The 11,837-nt window shown below is 37.9% G+C and overlaps 1 non-coding gene across 1 annotated transcript; it reads left to right on the top strand.

The window, feature by feature from the left end:
• Positions 1–10,530: 10,530 nt before the first annotated feature.
• LOC143885710 (small nucleolar RNA U3) lies at positions 10,531–10,743 on the top strand. The gene has a single exon (XR_013253572.1). It is a non-coding gene; the product is annotated as a small nucleolar RNA U3 (small nucleolar RNA).
• Positions 10,744–11,837: the final 1,094 nt, after the last annotated feature.

Genomic DNA, 11,837 nt, shown 5'->3' with positions numbered 1-11,837 from the left:
CCCGAGATGTGCGATCCCTATGAAAAATAAAGCATAAATATATCAAAAGAATTTACATAGTTAAAAAAAGATAAATCATAAAAAAACTTATTAAGTAAAGAAAAAACATTACCATTTCCTTCAGCCTTCAACCAATCTTGAGTACAAATTAAAGCTTCTACAGTACTTGGTTTCAAGCTACTCCTATACTCATCAAGAACTCGACCTCCTGTGCTAAATGCACTTTCAGAAGCAACAGTAAAGATCGGAATGGCTAGAACATCACGAGCAATTTGAGCAACCATTGGATACTTTCGACCATTTAATTTCCACCAAGACAATATATCAAAAGTACCATCTTCAATCCCTGCCCCAGGATGCACTTTTTCGTCCAAGTAGAGTTCTAATTCAGATTTTTGTGGTGTCTCCTCGGTAGTTTCCATAACAAAAACAGCAAGTTTTGCCAAGTTGGAATTTGATGTCGAGAAAGTTGCAATCGATGTGGAAACATGCCCATGTGGAATTATATCATGTCTATCATATTTTTCCACGTATGCATCATAAAGACGAAATAATGCATTCTTCACATTCTTAATATTCATCTTTCTTTCCTCTTCATATGAATAAATTTCTCGAAAGAAGTATTGAATCGATTTCATTTTATATCGAGGATCTAAAATGGAAGCAATCCCCAATATAATGCTAGTAATTCCCCAATACTTCTCAAATTTTTCAAGCATTGACGCGGCCATGTTGCTAATGCAATTAACTTCACTAGTATTCCATTTCTTCAAAGCAAGATATATATCACAAATATCATTGAAATAGAGATTTGATGTGGGATATCGACAACCAGGAATCCTTTCGGTAACATCATAAAATAATTTCAAACAACCAACAATCATCTCTGCAAGATTCCATTCATATTCTGATGGTGCACAAGTGTACTTCGTATCACATTCAGCCATACGATTAAAAGCTTCCTTGAATTTAAGAGTGTTAACAAGCATCAAGTATGTGGAATTCCATCTAGTAGGCACATCATAAAAAAGAGAGCTTTTAGGAGACCGAACTTGATTTGCAATTTTTTTGAACCTCTCCAATCTAGCTTGTGAAGATTTAACAAACTTGATACTTTCACGAATATTGTGGATGCTTTCACGAAGATATCCTAAACCATCTTGAACAATGAGGTTTAAGATATGTGCACAACACCTAACATGAAGAAACTCTCCATTCGAGATAAGAGATTTCTTTGGGTGGAATACTTTCAACATCTCCCGAATGACAACATCATTAGTAGTACAATTATCCAAGGTGATACTAAAGACTTTATTATCAATGTTCCAATCATAAAGTCTAGCAGTAATTGACTTAGAGATCTCTTCACCCGTGTGAGGAGTTTCAACATTTATGAAGTTTAAAATTTTCTTTTGAAGCTTCCAATCATTATCAATGAAATGACACGTTAAGCATAAGTAACCTTCCATGGTTCTTGAAGTCCACATATCCGATGTTAGACTTACTTTACAAGGAAGGCTCTCAAGTTCCTCATAAATGTTATTCTTTTCAATTTCATACATTTTCAGACAATCTGCTTTCACAGTATTCCGAGTAATCAACTTAAACATCGGCTGAAGATTTCTGAGAAAAACTCTAAAAAAAACATGATCGGCAATAGAAAAGGGATATTCATGATAAATAACCATCCGAGTAAAATCATCACGGCTTATTTGTTGATTGAACTCAAAAAAACTAATATCAACACTCCCATCAATCTTTTTCTCCCCCATTTTAAGAATCTGTTAGCCCACATCAAGCTTTTGTCTCTTGCTCTTTTTATAAGCAAAGCACGTCTTTAAATGGTTACTCAAACTACTAGTTCCAACTCTACTACTTCTTGCGTATTTTTTATTGCAATGTTTGCAATAAGCCCATTCAGACCCATCTTCCTTTTTTTCTTTCCTAAAATCGATCCACACTTTTGATCTCAAATTCAAGGCATTATCATAGGCACCTTTATCAGATATTGGAATATCATCTTCATCAACATTAATAGGCACATTCATTTCCACAGAATCAGAATGCCTGTAACAAAAGAAAATAAATAGATTCTTCAAATGTATCTAAAAACTCTTATGTCATTCTACTTCTAAAACAACATAATAAGGTTCTAAAAAGTGAGATTATATACCTAGCCACTGGTTGGCTTGAAGATCCTTGATAAGATAGATTCCTTTTTTCTAAGCGGGGGATGCAAGCACGACGTGGGCTACGAACAACTTCCTGAGTAGTCTTAATTGGAGGACTTTGCGAACTCATCTTCCTGCAAAGTTAGGAAAGGTTGAGCAAAAATTATTAGACTTACAATACTCTAAGAAGCTTCATTTACAGTTCCATACTTGTGAATTAGAGACAGGAGAAGAATATTACCTTAGGCACGGATTGAAGATCGAGTAGGATTCAACTATGTCTTAGACACAAGTCTAGTTGTTAGATATGCAGCCCTGGCATAGCCAATATGAACACATAGAGTTAAAATGAGAATGCACCGGATTTTGCAATCCATAAAAACGTTTGCACATGTATCAGAATTACAAAAGAAAAGAGAAGTGACTAAAAGAATCGGAAATTTACACAAACTTTCCTTTCTTTTTCTTTTATCTCAAATCTCTTTCGCCATGAAATTCACAGAATAGGAGAAGAAAACAAACAGAAAATTTGAACTTTGAACAACACTAATGTTCAATAATACGTACTATAAACAGGAAAAAAAGAAAAAAAATTACTTTAAATATTCATAACATGAAGAAGATAGCAATTGCAGGTCATGCAGCGATCAAATGATTCTAGATTCATAACTTAAAATTCAATTTCGTACATCACTTAAAATATAAGGATGGACAGGTGAAACCCTCTGCAAACCAAAATAAATTCCTAATTTTCACATAATTACACATTACTGCCCCAATTTCACACTAAAACTGAAAAAAAAGAACCCAGCAGCCAGAAAGATAATACTGACTTTTAATACTAATCCTTCTCAAAATCCACAATGACAGTCATAAAAAAAATCAATCAAAATTCAGAAATCACCAACATAATCCCTTATTTCCACGACGAATCCCTCAATCCTTCACTATATTCGACACTAAAAATCTCTAGAGGCCCTGTTTGGATTGCAAGAATATTTTGGAAAAGTTAGGAAAGGAAAAATATTTCTAAAAGTTCCTACATTTTTACACAAGAAAAAAGATGACCTGTACAAATCCTACACAATTTTTACTTAAAAGGGACCTTCAATTTATAATTATATCCCTGTAAATTAATCATTTTTTTAGAGCAAATCAGAAATCACTGTATTATGCAAAATAAAGAACAAAAAAAAAAACATAGCCATTCAAAAAAAAAAAAAAAGAACAAAAAAAAAATAAAATCAGAAACCACCTCCATCATTTTCAAAACACCCAAAACCAGAAATCACTGTATAATGCAAAATAAAGAACAAAAAAACATAACCATTCAAAAAAAAAAGGAACAAAAAACACAAATTAAGAAATCACCTCCATCATTTTCAAAACACCCAAAACCAGAAATGAAAAAAAAAAGGCAAAATTTACTCAAGCTCAAATGAATCAAAACAAAATATAAAAAACCAGAAAGGGAACTGTAATTTTCATTAAAAAGCAAAATAAACCCAAATTAAAAAAAAGCAGAGATTCTCCAAATCTTCCCATTTTCTACAAGGTTCCAACCAAAATGGGGAAGAAAAAGACAAAACCTCATCCAATATCAAAAGCAAGAAAAAAGAAGAAGAACATTTTCTATCAGAACAAAACAAAGAAACAGAAAAGGAATGATACTTTCCTTCATGCAAAAAGCAAAATAAAGGAAAAGAGAACAAAACCCATTTGCAAAAACAGTGCAAAAACAGAACCCAATATCAGGAAAACTGAAAAAATTGGAAGAAAATCCAAACCTCTTCAAGTCTTCATTTTTCACAAGACCCAAAATAAGAAGCAAAGATAACTGTGATGTACAACGAGGTGATGAGGGCAAAGGCAAAAGCTTGAGCGAGGAGAACACCCGAGATTTCGAGAAGGAATTGCAGACAAGTGTTTCAAACTTTCACTGTTTCACAGAGAGGCAACAAGACTACAAGAGGAAGAATGACCTTTTTTCCCCTATATCGTTGGGGTTTTCTCCACGACCTAATTTCTACGGTTCAGATGATCCTAATCCTAAGGGCTGAGGTGAAATAAGCGGTAATTAATCACACGTGTGTAATATGTGTAGAGAAGTAACCGAATCAAATAGGCACCCCTTGAATTTTAAAATGCCACCCCCATCAATATGTTTTGATACTTTTAGTGTTTCGGTTCGGTTTCGGTTCGGCAAGGGTTCAAACCGAAACCGAACCGAACCGAACATCGGTTTGGTTCTACGAAACTGAAACCGAACCGAAATTTGAATCGGTTTGATTTACCCAAACAGAAACCGAATTATCGATTCGGTTTCGGCCCGGTTCGGCCAATTTTGCCAGGCCTATATATATATATATATATATATATATATATATATATATATATATATATATATATATAGAGAGAGAGAGAGAGAGAGAGAGAGAGAGAGAGAGAGAGAGAGAGAGAGAGGAAAAGGAGTGTGCGGTCGACCGCTTTTTGTGGTGATCAAATCCATTTATTTGCAAGGCCCCATCATAGATAGGGTGTGTACAAAAAATCAGCTCTATTGGATCATCCTAACCCCTCAAAAAGTGGAGGGCAAAAATAGGCAGATTTGTGGCAAACGGTGTCTGTCCATTTTGCCCTCCACTTTTGGATGAGTTAGGATGATCCTATGGAGCTGATTTTTTGTACACACCCTATCTATGAGGTCTTGCAAATGAATGCTTTGGGCCATCCTAACAATGTGGGCCCACATGAGTTTTTGGCCCTCGACCGCACCTAAGCTTAGTGCGGTCGAGCGCACAATCTTATTCCTCACACACACACACACACACACACACACACACACACACACACACACACATATATATATATATATATATATATATATATATATATATATATATATATATATATATGAGGAAACTGTTGGTGCGCTTAAGCTCACCAAACTTATGGTGAGCTTAAGCGCCCAATCACATGGGGGCCCACTTTGTTAGGATGATCCAAAGCATTCATTTGAAAGTCCCTTACATAGATGGGGGTGTACCAAAAATCAGCTCTATAGGATCATCCTAAGCCCTCCATTTGTGAGGGACAAAAATGGAGAGACATAAATCTGCCCATTTTTTGTCCTCCACAAATGGAGGGGTTAGGATGATCCTATGAAGCTGATTTTTGGTACACCCTCTATCTATCATAAGGCCTTGCAAATGAATGGTTTGGATCACCACAGAAAAGTGGGCCCCCATGTGATTGGGGAGCTTAAGCGCACCATAAGTTTGGTGCGCTTAAGCTCACCACAGTTTCCTCTCTCACTCTATATATATATATATATATATATATATATATATATATATATATATATATATATATATATATATATATATATATATGCAAAATGTAATATGATATGAATGAACACCGTTTTTAGAGAGATTTCGTGTCATAAACATGTAAAGCTAGTTATTTTGTGCACTATTCTTTCATTCGATATATTTATTTTGCATGGAATAGCAAAAATAGAAATTATATTTACACGTCTATGGTTTAGTAATGACACTTCTCTCTTTTTGAAACGATGAGATATTATTAGAACCAAGGAAGCAGGATTCTTCCCTGGGAGTGGGGAACCTCGATTCCCGGTTTCTCGAATCCGAAACGAGAATTTTCTCAAATCCCCAAAAACTGGGAATCCCGGTTCGGATTCACCGTAAACCTGATTCCAACTTTTGGGAATTGCGGTTTATGATTCCCCAGAAACCCGATTTCTACTTTTGGGAACCGCGGTTTAATGTTATGTGAAACGTGATTTCCTGGCAATTCCTCAGAGATTCCCTGGCGATGTCCAACTCCCCAATGATTCCCCGACAATTCCCTGACGACTCCCCAACGACTTCACGATTCCCGCTTCCTACCATCCCGAGAGCCTTCGATTCCCGCTCTAGAAATCTTGATTAGAACAGCTATCCCACGACTAAGAAAGTTGAGGCGAACAAGAGTACAAGAGAAAAAGACAGGAAGAACAAGAACAAAAGAACAAGACTTGGTGGGTAAGAAAATCAAAAATCACTTAAGTAGATCTATGTACACCTGATCGGGCTAGTCTATCTTCTGACTTGGTGGAATTGGACCATCCGACCGACCCTCTACTCGATCGAGGATCAAATCAATAAACTCTACCCTCTACTCGATCGAGGATCAAATCAATAAACTCTAAGAATCTTTAAGGAGAAGTGGATCTCCTGCCCAACCATCTGATAACAGGTTGTCCATATCTCTACCTACGATTAGCCTAATACCTTGAAGCTTCCACGTCTTTTGAGTCAAAAGGCCCACTTGGTGGTGCCATACTCATCTCTAAGAGCACCCCAATACCCGTTGACCCCGAATTACCCAAGATGGACCCGTCAAAATTTAATTTTAGCCATCCGGGCCAGGGGGCTTCCATCTAGGGGCAATTACCTAGTGACACTCTCTTCTAAGACAAATCTCCTTCCAACATTGTCTGATGTCGGTGTATAAAGCTAAAACAGAGGAGGATTTTAGCTCAAGAAATGACTTAAGGATCTTTGCATACAAGGGCGATGCACTTCTAACTTCGTTGTCGAACATGCGAGCATTTCCCTCTTTCCAGAGCAGCCATATAAATGCCATAAACACGAGCTTCCATAAGATCCTTCCCTTGGTAGGCCACGACACATAGAACCGGCAGGCTAAAAGCTCCGTGATATGGACGGGGAAAACCCACAAGATCCTAAGCAAGTCCAAGATTGTGGCCAAATTTCTCTAGCGAGCCTGCAATGGATAAACAAATGGTTCAATGTCTCGCCCACCCTCACACATAGGGCACAATGATCGACATTAAGAATATGACAATGACAGAGAAGGTCTATGGTCTAGAGCTTGTACTTGCAAGCTGTCTACTCGAATGCTCATACTCTAGGAGGAGCTGGAATGGACCGCACTCTAGAAAAATGCAAGTAAGGGGAGAAAGAAGCAAAATGGAGATAGAAAGACCACCGAGAACAATCAAGAGGCATTCAAAGTCCAAACCCTTTTATCCCTTCAATACTTCTCTATGCAGTGGGACTCTACAAGATGATGAGTGGCAATCCTATCAATCTCCCTGTCAAAGAAATTCTATCTGAATTCAATTTTCTATGAGATCCTATCACCTTCTCTGACGAACAAAGGCTTCTCCATTCGAACCCACTCTAAAAAGATCTAGGAACTGCACCATGAGGGGCTCCTAAGTGCACCATCTATCATGCCAGAAACTACATCCATTTTATACGCTATATATGTTATATTGACGCCTTCTGGGAATTTAATATTCTATCTTAAGATGTCTCTCCAGATAGTGAGAGCAGAGGGGCTACATTTGTCTTCCCACATCCAATGGCCTGGGTTTGACCCATACTTTGTTGCAATAAATTTAGTCCAACAAGCGACTGAGATGAAAACATGAAAAGACCAGCCAACAAGAAACCTCACATGGAGCTAAAGAAAAACAGAGGCGGCTTGTGTTGAATCCAATCGTGTTAAGTTCCCAATCTCCAAGATTATTATCATATATGGACTGGACTAAAACTATGTTCTACAGGTATTTCCCAAGATTATTATCTCATTTGGATTGAAAAAACTACTCCAAAATTATTCTTAATTGATGTTGTGAATTAGAACTGAATTCCTTCTACAAGTCTTTCCCTGCCCAAATTGGGATTAAGTTTTTCCTAGAACGTTCTCAGCTGCTAAAAACATAAAATATGCTGTGGTTAATGTAATAGATTTACTTCCTTTGTGTTATGGTTGACGTAACCTAAAATTATTTCTCTGTGTATCAGTTGGATGACCTCTACCAAGTGTCACGGTGACACTATTGAAACTGTTAATCACGTAGATTGTTAAGTGGGGGTTATAACTAATCAAAGCATGGGTTCCTATACGATGGATGCACATATTTTCCATGGATACATATGAGTAGGCGGAAGTACAAGTGGGGGTAACTTGTTCAATGATCCAAACCATTGAATTCCTAGGCCTTGTTATGGATGAGCTATAGAACAAAATCCACATCCATTGTCCCATGGCTCATCTATAGCAAGGCCTAGGAAATAAATGGTTTCGATCATTGATAAAGCCCCAATTGTACTTTTGTCTGCTCATATTTTTCCTTGGAAACGATAGGCGGATGCATTGTATAAGAACCATCAAGGCATAGGCCAAATGACTTATTTAAAGAAGACGACTTACAGCATATATAAAATAACTAAAATACCCTCACGCACATGAATACTACATTCTCACCATTTAAGAAAATGTATTTACATTCTAATAGCTCCCCTCAAGGTATTACTCTTTAGAAGCATAAGTAGCCTTTCAACTAAAAACTAAGGATGATCTCATCAAATTTGGTAAAAATATAAGCCTAATGATCAAGACGAGATGTATTTTGGTGCTGAATCATCAAGCTCTATCCTTTCACACACAAATTGATAATTAATTTCAATATGATTAGCGCGTACATGAAGTGAGAGCTTTAATCAAAAGATGAATCCATGTCAACTCAGAAGTACCAACAACCCTTGATCAATATTTGACCTTTGTAACAGACCCTGTAACAATTCTCTATATTTTGCTACTCCATGAAACGAGGCAACCATTCATGACACAGAAACCACATATACAGTTCCATCAGAGGTGGCGCCTCTTAAAAAAGGCAACATATTTGGCAAATTGAAAATGTTCCTCTCAAGGATCATGCAAGAACAGGCAGACATGAGTTACAACAAACAAGTTTACAACAAACATAATGGCAAGTCCAATGGAAGTCGGGTGTTGATGGGCTCCAACCAGAGGCTTCAATATCATACAATCTATGACAATTCCTCCCTCCCCCCCCCCCCCCCCCCCCCCCCCCCCTTTTTTTTTCTTTTTTTTAATGATGACCTTTATTAAAAGAGAAAGACTGAGTGGTCTTTATAAGCAAGAACAACAATAAACGAAACATAATCAGTCAATATTAGGGGATGCAAAAGGATTTGACAATTGCAAAGGAGGCTCTATCAACACTCATCAACAGTGTTATTGGCCAGCCTCCGAACATTCTGAAAAGGAAACACATATCCTCCAATAAGGTCAAAAGAGTCCAACACATCAGCAAACCTACAGAGGAACTCCTTGGCCAACATCCAATTGATAACGTTCCTCAAATCTCCCTCGAAAAGAAATGGGGTGATCTTCTTCTAAGCTCATAACATAGTGCCCCATATGAGAGCAAGCAACTCTACCTCATTCTAGTCCATATTGTAATGGGACCCAAGAAAGCCAAAGAAACCATCCCAACATGATCACTGGCAAATGCCACTGACACCTACCAAACCTAGTTTCACAATACTAGATCTTTCAAAGTTGAATTTGATGGAACCGAGTGGAGGGGAAATCATCGCTGACTCTCTAATGATGTGACAGCCCAGAAATGTCCCGAGACCTCCTGAGATCCTAACAAGAGACTTAAATGAATGGCTTGTGCCCTAGAGCCCACCGGATGATGAGACCAAAACGCCAACTACAGATGGCCCTACGGGGTCTAGCCTTACCATCGAACACCCTCATGTGCCACTTCTTCCAAGCTAGTTTGTTTTCACTGAACCTTAAATTAGCAAGAGTAGTGATGAGATTATAATTAGTCATATTAAATTTAGGCGATTGATACTCCATGCCCCCTTAATATCGTATGCCAATACTTGTCATTGTCTAATATCCTGCATGTTGCGACGATATAGTTTCCCCAGCCAGTTCTCTTGGAAAAAAAAAAACAACACTTGGAAGAAAATGTATACTATCAGAAACGGATAGGAGCCTACCTTTCCTATTTCGAAAACTCTACAATGAAGAGCAGAGAACATAAGAGGGAGAGGAAGGGACCATCCTTGTACCTACAGTGGAATTTGCAAGCTTGTTTGCTCTTTTTCGCTTTTCTTCATAAGCTCTTGCAGGTCCAGCATCTGTACGGTCAAGAGAGCCCCTACTTTCAATCCAAACGAATTTGAAAAGTCCATTCTGAACCACAAACAAATAACCAGGTTTGGCATTGGGGTATCTAAAACCATACCCTTTTGCAATGCTGATGTGAATTTGGGGTTCACAAATTAATTGTATGGGAAGAAAGGGAACGATCAAGGAGGACTGATGCTCAAGGGAACAGAGAAGATAGATATACAGAGAGCAATGGTTGGCAACCGGACATGGGAGTATAAACTCAATTTTGTTCAACCATACCATCATAATTAACTAATTAAGGCCATAGGCCTCTATAATTTATAGGCAAAGTACTTCCCATGAAATTCTAAGGCAAAGTACTTCCCTTACTTGAACAGGATCTGATCTATAGGCTCGTACTTCTGTTTCCTTAAGCTCTAAAGAGACAGGCATCCAAATCTGGTTGATGAATCATGACCATGTGACCAGAGCGTGATTGACGGCTTGGATCTCCCTGTGAGATCTTCAGCTATGGAGGATCGTTCTCATCCGGTTTACCAGTTGGGGCGGTCGCATGGTTGTCTGACAGATCAAACCCTTTTTTTAGGGCCACTAATGATTGAGGGGGATTCCTAATGTTATCGCATGGGCACTTGGGAGAAGTGGTGGACCGTGGCGTATCTATCAGATTATCGATGAGATCAGGGACTTAGTTTTGCTCCTAAAACCCCAGCAATCCCATAAGCGCAGATCGGCGAACTCAAATGCAGACACTTTGGCTAAAGCTGGGGTTTTATTAGCTGAGCCGAGGATCGCAATATCTCATATTGAGGGGAATGTGTTGTAATCTTGGCTCCTTTCTTACGGGTGTATTTTTGGCTATGGCATTCTGTAATTGTTCTGTCGGTGGGACATCTTGTCCCCTTTACTGATTTATAATAAAATCCGTTACCTTTAAAAAAAAAAAAAAGTGGGAGTAAAACTATAGTCCTAATTGTCTAATGATAATAAAAGCCCTGTTAAAGTACAAAAGATTAAATAATATCTTTAATGGTGAAAAATTAAATCACATGGCTGCCATTTAAAAAAAATAAAAGATTAAATCACATGGCATTGACTCAAACCCCTTTAATTAGACACCCTACTATTACGACTTTTATTCTCCCTGTACATGGACTCTATCTTTTGATGAGAATGGCGAAAGATTTTATTAATAAAGTGAAATGCCCCAGGGACCGAGGTGGTCAATAAAAGAGAAAACCAAGATCAAAAGCCTCATATATTGACAACAAACACTAGAAAAGTCAAGGACAAAGGAAATCAAACAACTCAAAGTGGGTTCTCTCGACTACAACCCTATCCAGCCGATCTGCGTCTCTATTAACCAACCTCCTAACATGTTGAAAAGCTATGTCGTGGCCCTCCAGTCGATCCTGGATTTCTTCCATGGGTTCTGAAAACCTCCAAGGATATGGATTCCTATGACCCATCCATCTAATCACGTTCAAATAGTCTCCTTCCACAATCAAACAATCCAAGTCACCATTACATGTGAGCCTAATGCCATCTAAAATAGCCATCACCTATGCTTCATTGGAATTCTTGATACAAATTTCATCTGGGTTCCATCGAAACCAATCTAAATGTTACCAGCTGTGAAACAACCAATTACTCTAAAAGCTTAAT

This window comes from Tasmannia lanceolata, unplaced genomic scaffold (genome assembly GCF_043159265.1).
Source record: "Tasmannia lanceolata isolate RefF3 unplaced genomic scaffold, GAP_Taslan_0.1 ptg000008l, whole genome shotgun sequence".
NCBI lineage: Eukaryota > Viridiplantae > Streptophyta > Magnoliopsida > Canellales > Winteraceae > Tasmannia > Tasmannia lanceolata.
This window is presented reverse-complemented; position numbering and strand designations above follow the sequence as displayed.